Source organism: Hordeum vulgare, chromosome 2H, assembly GCF_904849725.1.
Source record: "Hordeum vulgare subsp. vulgare chromosome 2H, MorexV3_pseudomolecules_assembly, whole genome shotgun sequence".
Lineage (NCBI taxonomy): Eukaryota > Viridiplantae > Streptophyta > Magnoliopsida > Poales > Poaceae > Hordeum > Hordeum vulgare.
The window spans coordinates 371,940,594-371,949,574 of NC_058519.1; positions in this window are offsets into that span (position 1 = coordinate 371,940,594).

Genomic DNA, 8,981 nt, shown 5'->3' on the forward strand with positions numbered 1-8,981 from the left:
TTCCTATCTAAAAAAGGTCAAAAACAAGGAAAAAACAGGAACTGGCACTAGGCTCTAGGTCACTAGGTTACACTACAGGAATTAGCTTCTTTGCCATCTCCCATCACAGACGACAAAGAGTATATCACGGACTGCAAAGAGAATATCACAGACGACAAAGAATCTCACTGTCGTCAAAATTTCTGCGTCAGCCTACGGCGACATTGTAGCTTCTTTGCCGTCTGTCTCACCGAAGAGGATGGCAAAGAGCTTTGCCGTCAGCTTTTCATAAGAGCAGTCGGCAAAGTGGTCGAGACGATAACCGACAGGCGTTGCCTCCGTTAGTGGGCTAACGGAGGCTTTGTCGTCTTCCTCCCCTCTTCTGTGCCGTCTGCCTCCCCCCTCTTCTTTGTCGTCTACCTCTCCCTCCTCCTCCCCTCCTCTGTGCCGTCTGCCTCCCCCCTCTTCTTTGTCGTCTGCCTCCCCCCTCTTCTGTGCCGTCTGCCTCCCCCTCTTCTTTGCCGTCAGCCTCCACCTCCTCCTCCCCCCTCCTCTGTGCCCTCTTCTTTGCCGTCGGCCCCCCTGGAAGCACACGACAAAGATACTATAAGGCCAGCTGCTACTGCCCAGGTTGCATAGCTGGGCGCCACGTGGCACCTTGTCGTCGGTCAGCTGATGGAAAAGGCCTTTGCCAACAACTGGCAGACGACAAAGAGCCTATATTTTCACATTTTTGTTTGTTTTTTCTATTTCACAACACATATACATATAATTCATAGCACATATATGATAAATAGGTCACAACACATATATGATATACATATAAAGCTCATCAATGCCATTTGTTCATCAATGTACATCCCATATATCAAAAGAACCAACACATACAAAGTTTCATCCATATATACATACATATAGTTGCACATATATTGTTCATCCATATATACATATACATATAGTTCCACATTGTTCATCAACTCAAATAAAAACGGAAACTAAAGCACTCCAATGCCAGCTTCCATGCATGTAGTACATCCAATCTGCAAAATGGGAATAAGAAAGTCAGAAGAAGAAGAACAACAACATATATATGACAAATAAGCTAAATTGAAGAAGAAAGAGAAGAAGAAAGAAGAGAACAAGGAGAAGAAAAACAAGAAGGAGGAGGAGGAGGAGAAGGAGGAGGAGGAGAAGGAGAAGTAGAAGGAGGAGGAGAAGAAGAAAAAATAAGAAGAGAAGAAGAAGGAGAAGAAGGAGGAGAGAAGAAGAAGGAGAAGGAGGAGGGATCCTTCTCCTTCTTCTCCTCCTTCTCCTTCTTCTTCTCCTCCTCCTTCTTCTTCTTCTCCTGTTCCTTCTCCTTCTCTTCTTCTTCTCTTCTTCTTCTTCTTCTTCTTCCTTCTTTTCATTTCTCCTCTTCTTGGAGCTAAATTAGCTAACTATGTCTTTTTGCAACTAAATGGGCTAATTATGTCATTCTAGAGGAAAACAAGCTAAGTATATAATATTGATGACTTAACCAAGGTTCTTATGCCATTTTGAGATTATTATCTCTTTTAGGAGCTTAATTAGTCATTTTTTTGAGCTAACCAAGGTTCTTATGATATTCTTACCTAACTAAGCTAATTATGTCATTTTGGATGATAATTGGCTAAGTATGTCTTTGTTGGGGAAATAAGCTAAATTGAAGAAGAAGAGGAGAAGAAGGAGGGAAGAAGAAGGAGAATAAGGAGGGCTCCTTCTCCTCCTTCTCCTCCTTCTCCTTCTTCTCTTCTTCTTCTCCTCCTCCTTCTTCTCCTTCTTCTTCTCTTCTCTTTCTCTTCTTCTTTTTGTTCTTCCTTTTCATTTCTCCTCTTCTCCTCTTCTTGGAGCTAAATTAGCTAACTATGTCTTTTTGGAGCTAAATGGGCTAATTATGTCATTATAGAGGAAAACAAGCTAAGTATATAATATTAATGAGCTAACCAAGGTTCCTATGCCATTTTGACCTTATAATGTCTTTTTGGAGCTAAATTGGGTAATTATGTCATTGTTGGGGAAATTAAGGCAAGGAGAATATGAAAGAGGAGAAGAAAGAGGAGGAGGAGAAGAAGAAGAAGAAATAAAGAAGAAGGAGGAGAAGCAGGAGGAGGAGGAGAAGGACTAGAAGGTCCTGGTCCTTCTCCTCCTCCTCCTTCTCCTTCTTCTCTTCTTCTTCTTCTTCTTCTTTCTTTTCATTTTTCCTATTTCTTCTCTCCTTCTCCTCTTCTTGGAGCTAAATTAGCTAACTATGTCTTTTTGGAGCTAAATGTGCTAATTATCCCATTTTAGAGGAAAACAAGCTAAGTATATAATATTAATGAGCTAACCAAGGATCTTATGCCATTTTGAGGTTATTATGGCATTTTGGAGCTAAATGGGCTAATTATGTCATTGTTGGGGAAATTAAGGCAAGGAGAATATGTAAGAGGAGAAGAAAGAGGAGGAGGAGGAGAATAAGAAGAAATAAAGAAGAAGGAAAAGAAGTAGGAGGAGGAGGATAAGGACTAGAAGATCCTTGGCCTTCTCCTCCTCCTCCTCCTCGTCCTTCTCCTTCTTCTCCTCCTCCTTCCTCTCCTTCTCCTTCTCTTCTCTTTCTCTTCTTCTTTTTGTTCTTCCTTTTCATTTCTCCTCTTCTCCTCTTCTTGGATCTGAATTAGCTAACTATGTCTTTGTGGAGCTAAATGGGCTAATTATCCCATTTTAGAGGAAAACAAGCTAAGTATATAATATTAATGAGCTAACCAAGGTTCTTATGCCATTTTGTGCTTATTATGGCATTTTGGAGCTAAATGGTCTAATTATGTCATTGTTGGGGAAATTAAGGCAAGGAGAATATGAAATATGAGAAGAAAGAGGAGGAGGAGGAGAAGAAGAAGAAATAAAGAAGAAGGAGGAGGAGGAGGAGAAGGACTAGAAGGTCCTTGGCCTTCTCCTCCTTCAACTCCTCCTCCTCCTTCTTCTTCTCTTCTTCTTCTTCTTTTTTCATTTTTCCTATTTCTTCTCCTCTTCTCCTCTTCTTGGAGCTAAATTAGCTAACTATGTCTTTTTGGAGCTAAATGGGCTAATTATCCCATTTTGGAGGAAAACAAGCTAAGTATATAATATTAATGAGCTAACCAAGGTTCTTATGCCATTTTGAGCTTATTATGGCATTTTGGAGCTAAATGGGCTAATTATGTCATTGTTGGGGAAATTAAGGCAAGGAGAATATGAAAGAGGAGGAGAAAGAGGAGGAGGAGAAGAAGAATAAGAAATAAAGAAGAAGGAGGAGAAGGAGTAGGAGGAGGAGAAGGACTAGAAGGTCCTTGGCCTTCTCCTCCTTTTCTTCCTTCTCTTCCTCCTCCTCCTCCTTCTCCTTCTTCTCTTCTTCTTCTTCTTCTTCTTTCTTTTCATTTTTCCTATTTCTTCTCCTCTTCTCCTCTTCTTGGAGCTAAATTAGCTAACTATGTCTTTTTGGAGCTAAATTGGCTAATTATCCTATTTTAGAGGAAAACAAGCTAAGTATATAATATTAATGACCTAACCAAGGTTCTTATGCCATTTTGAGGTTATTATGGTATTTTGGAGCTAAATGGGATAATTATGTCATTGTTGGGGAAATTAAGACAAGGAGAATATGAAAGAGGAGAAGAAAGAGGAGGAGGAGGAGAAGAATAAGAAATAAAGAAGAAGGAGGAGAAGGAGGAGGAGGAGAAGAACTAGAAGGTCCTTGCCTTCTCCTCCTTCTCCTCCTCCTCCTCCTTCTCCTTCTTCTCCTCCTCCTTCTTCTCCTTCTCCTTCTCTTCTCTTTCCATTCGTATTTTTGTTCTTCCTATTCATTTCTCCTCTTCTCCTCTTCTTGGAGCTAAATTAGTTAACTATGTCTTTGTGGAGCTAAATGGGCTAATTATGTCATTGTTGGGAAATTAAGGCAAGGATAATATGAAAGAGGAGAAGAAAGAGGAGGAGGAGAAGAAGAATAAGAAATTAAGAAGAAGGAGGAGAAGGAGGAGGAGGAGGAGAAGGACTAGAAGGTCCTTGGCCTTCTCCTCCTTCTCCTCCTCCTCTTCCTCCTCCTCCTTCTTCTTCTTCTCTTCTTCTTCTTCTTTCTTTTCATTTTTCCTATTTCTTCTCCTCTTCTCGTCTTCTTGGAGCTAAATTAGCTAACTATGTCTTTTTGGAGCTAAATGGGCTAATTATGTCATTTTTGGGGAAATTAAGGCAAGGAGAATGTGAAAGAGGAGAAGAGAAACCATTAGCGACTTGTCTCAATTCGGCGTCCATAGACACTGAATTAGCCTACAAGTTTAATACAAAACGATTGTTGCATTAGCCGCAAGTTAGACCAAGAAATGGAATGGTCCATTATAGATAATTACCGTTTGTTTGAACCAAGAGATGAAACCGGGATAACCGCCTCCTGTCTTTGACAGAAGCTCATACTCTTCGACGGAATCATTTTCGATCACCGCTCCATCCGAGAATTTGGCGACGTAACGGCTGTTTGAAATATCCAGGAATAAGAGCAGTTCAAATGAATTAGAAGTTACGGGAAAATGTGCCGAGAACTCACTCAATGTAAGGCCGCACTTCTGTTAGGTTGTTGAAGATATACAACGAAATGTTCCACCATTCTTCGACATCCAACGTTATTGGTTCTGTCAGGTTGTTGAAGTTATACAACGAAAGTTCACCCCAAGGGAAGTTCGGGTTCGTTTTCCCAACGGCGCCAGAAAAGAGCTTGATGTCTAATACACAACCTTCTCCTTGTAGACGTTGTTGGGCCTCCAAGTGCAGAGGTTTGTAGGACAGTAGCAATTTCCCCTCAAGTGGGTGACCTAAGGTTTATCAATCTGTGGGAGGCGTAGGATGAAGATGGTCTCTCTCAAGCAACCCTGCAACCAAATAACAAAGAGTCTCTTGTGTCCCCAACACACCCAATACAATGGTAAATTATATAGGTGCACTAGTTCGGCGAAGAGATGGTGATACAAGTGCAATATGGATAGTAGATATAGGTTTTTGTAATCTGAAATTATAAAAACAGCAAGGTAATTAATAATAAAAGTGAGCACGAACGGTATTGCAATGTGTGGAAACACGGCCTAGGGTTCATACTTTCACTAGTGAAGTTCAATCAACAATGATAACCTAATTGGATCATATAACTAGCCCTCAACATGCAACAAAGAGTCACTCCAAAGTCACTAATAGCGGAGAACAAACGAAGAGATTATTGTCGGGTACGAAACCACCACAAAGTTATTCTTTCTGATCAATCTATCCTAGAGTTCTTACTAGAATAACACCTTAAGACACACATCAACCAAGACCCTAATGTAGCCTAGATACTCCATTGTCACCTCAAGTATCCGTGGGCATGATTATACGATATGCATCACACAATCTCAGAATCATCTATTCAACCAACACATAGAACTTCAAAGAGTGCCCCAAAGTTTCTACCGGAGAGTCAAAACGTGTGCCAACCCATATGCATAGGTTCCCGATGTCACGAAACCCGCAAGTTGATCACCAAAACATACATCAAGTACTCACATGAATATCCCATTGTCACCAGAGATAGACACGTGCAAGACATACATCAAGTGTTCTTAAAGACTCAATCCGATAAGATAACTTCAAAGGGGAGACTCAATTCATCACAAGAAGGGAGAGGGGGAAGAACATCATAGGATCCAACTATAGTAGCAAAGCCCGTGGTACATCGAGATCATGACATCTCAAGAACATGAGAGAGAGAGATCAAACACATAGCTACTGGTACATACCCTCAGCTCCGAGGGAGAACTACTCGCTCCTCGTCATGGAGATCGCCGGGATGATGAAGATGGCCACCGGAGACAGATTCCCTCTTTGGCAGGGTGCCGGAACGGGCTTCCGGTTGGTTTTTTGTGGCTACAGTGGCTTGCGGCGGCGGAACTCCCGATCTAGGTTTATTTCTGGAGGTTACTGTATTTATAAGACCAGATGGCATCGAGAACAAGTCAGGGGGACCCACAAGGGAGTCATGAGCCCCTCAGGCACGCCCAGGGGGGTGGGCGCGCCTCCCTGGCTTGTGGCTTCCTCGGGACTCCTCTCCGGTATCTTTTTCTTCTCCTATTTTTTATATTTTCCATAGAAAATCACGGTGAAAGTTTTATTCCGTTTGGACTCTGTTTGATATTCCTATCTGAAAAAGGTCAAAACCAAGGAAAACGCAGGAACTGACACTGGGCTCTAGGTCAATAGGTTAGTCCCAAAAATAATATAAAATAGCATATGCATGCATATAAAACATCCAAAGTTGATAATATAATTGCATGGAACGATCAAAAATTATAGATACGTTGGAGATGTATCAAGAGGGAAGGGGGAACCCTAAAGCAGATGGGCCCAAGGCCCATCTAGGGTGCGCCACACCCCTTCCTCCCTTCGTGGCCGCCACCACCAGCCCTAGATGGGGCTGCTGCACCCCTTGGTGGTGGGAACCCTAAGGGGGGCTGATGTCAGTTGTGCTTCCCTGGCAATGGCTCTAGAAAGGGGCTTCTCTGGCGTTAGCTAGACGAATGCTTATGACAACGAACCTTCTCCTCCAACGGAACCAGAAGAATGTTGCTAGCACTCCCCGGCAATGAAATTGGAAGAATGTTATTGATGGCCCACCAGCGCGTGGGTTCGCAGCAGTTTTCGAGGGTAGATAATTCGACCCAATTTGTTGATAAGCCCGTCAGGAGGTGAGAGTATACTCTCAAGTATTAGCAGCTGAATTCGTCAGATTCAACCACACCTGAAAGATTAGTATCTGCAAGCACAGTAGTAACAACAAAGTAGTATGATAACAACGGTGTCAGAAACGATCTGTTGACGACAGACTATTCCTAAGAGCATCTCTAGTAGAGCCCTCAAACCCTCAAACCCTTAAAAATAACCATTTTTTACAGTTGTCATTGAAAAAACAGCGTAGACTAGAACCCTTAAACCCCTAAAAAAATTTAGAGGTCCAAGCCTCAAACCCCTTCCCAGCCTGTAGAAGTGAGGGTTGGGAGGGAAAACTGCCCCCAACCTGCACTCCACTTCCCACGTCGCGCGGGAGGCAATTGGTTCCCCGCGCGCGCGAGGAAGTCACCTCGGCCGCCGCCGCCCCGCCGCCGCCCCGCCTCCCCCCGCGCTCCGGCCGCCGCCCCGCGCTCCCTCCGCGCCCCGGCCGTCGCCCCGCCGCCCCTTCGCGCCCCGGCCGCCGCCCTCCTTGCCCCGCCGCCCACCATGCTCCGGCCGCCGCCCCCGCGCCCCGGCCGCCGCCCCGCCGCCCTCCGCATCTCGGTCGCCGCCCACCGCGCCCCGGCCGCCGCCGCGCCTCCCGGGAATATTCCGTTATAAGGGTTGGGTTTGAGGGTTCTAGTGTTTGCCCCTATTTTTCAACCATTAAAAGTGTCAAAAATGGGCAATTCTCAACCCTTAAAACTGGTTTTAGATTTAAGGGTTTGAGGGTTCTACTAGATATGCTCTAACAATTGTATCAATGGCGCCTCCGTTGCCGAGTTGACGGAAGTTGTCAGTTCCCATCAACGACGAGCGAATCAACAGTGTAGCAGGTAGTAGCAGTGTAACGAGCAATAGCAGTGGCAAGGAACATCAGTAGTGACATCAGTAGCAAGTAGCAACAGTAGCAAGCGACAGTAGTAGCAACAGTAGCAGCAGAGTAAAACAAGTAACAGCAGTAGCAACAGTAGTAGCAGCAGCAGCAGAGCAAGACAAGTAACAGCTGTAGCAACAGTAGTCGCAGGAGTAGCAGAGCAAGACAAGTAACAGCAATAGTAGGACAAACTCGTAGAGAATGGGTCGGTGATTTGTTTGGATGATATTCATCATGCAACAGCTATAACACGGAGAGAAATGTGGCTAGCTCCCGTTCGTCAATGTGATGTAGGCATGCATTCCGTGTGTCCTCATACGTGCTTAGGGAAAAGAACTTGCATGACATCTATTGTCCAACCGTCCCGTAGCAGCGGGGTCCAAAAGGAAACTACGGGATATTAAGGTTCTCCTTTTAATAAAGAACCGAACCAACGCATTAGCACTAGGTGAACACATGAACTCCTCAAACTATGGTCATCATCGGGAGTGGTTCCGGTTATTGTCACTCCGGGGTTGCCGGATCATAACACATAGTAGGTAACTGCTGGAAATATGCCCTAGAGGCAATAATAATTAGTAATTATTATATTTCTTTGTTCATGATAATCGTTTATTATCCATGCTATAATTGTATTCATTGGAAACACAATACTTGTGTGGATACATAGACAAAACACTGTCCCTAGTAAGCCTCTAGTTGACTAGCTCGTTGATCAAAGATGGTCAAGGTTTCCTGGCCATAGGCAAGTGTTGTTACTTGATAACGGGATCACATCATTAGGAGAATCATGTGATGGACTAGACCCAAACTAATAGATGTAGCATTTTGATCGTGTCATTTTGTTGCTACTGTTTTCTGCGTGTCAAGTATTTGTTCCTATGACCATGAGATCATATAACTCACTGACACCGGAGGAATGCTTTGTGTGTATCAAACGTCGCAACGTAACTGGGTGACTATAAAGATGCTCTACAGGTATCTCCGAAGGTGTTCATTGAGTTAGTATGGATCAAGACTGGGATTTGTCACTCCGTATGACGGAGAGGTATCTTGGGGCCCACTCGGTAATACAACATCACACACAAGACTTGCAAGCAATGTGACTTAGTGTAAGTTGCGGGATCTTGTATTACGAAATGAGTAAAGAGACTTGCCGGTAAACGAGATTGAAATAGGTATGCGGATACCGACGATCGAATCTCGGGCAAGTAACATACCGAAGGACAAAGGGAATGACATACGTGATTATATGAATCCTTGACACTGAGGTTCAACCAATAGAGATCTTCGGAATATGTAGGATCCAATATGGGCATCCAGGTCCCGCTATTGGATATTGACCGAGGAGTCCCTCGGGTCATGTCTA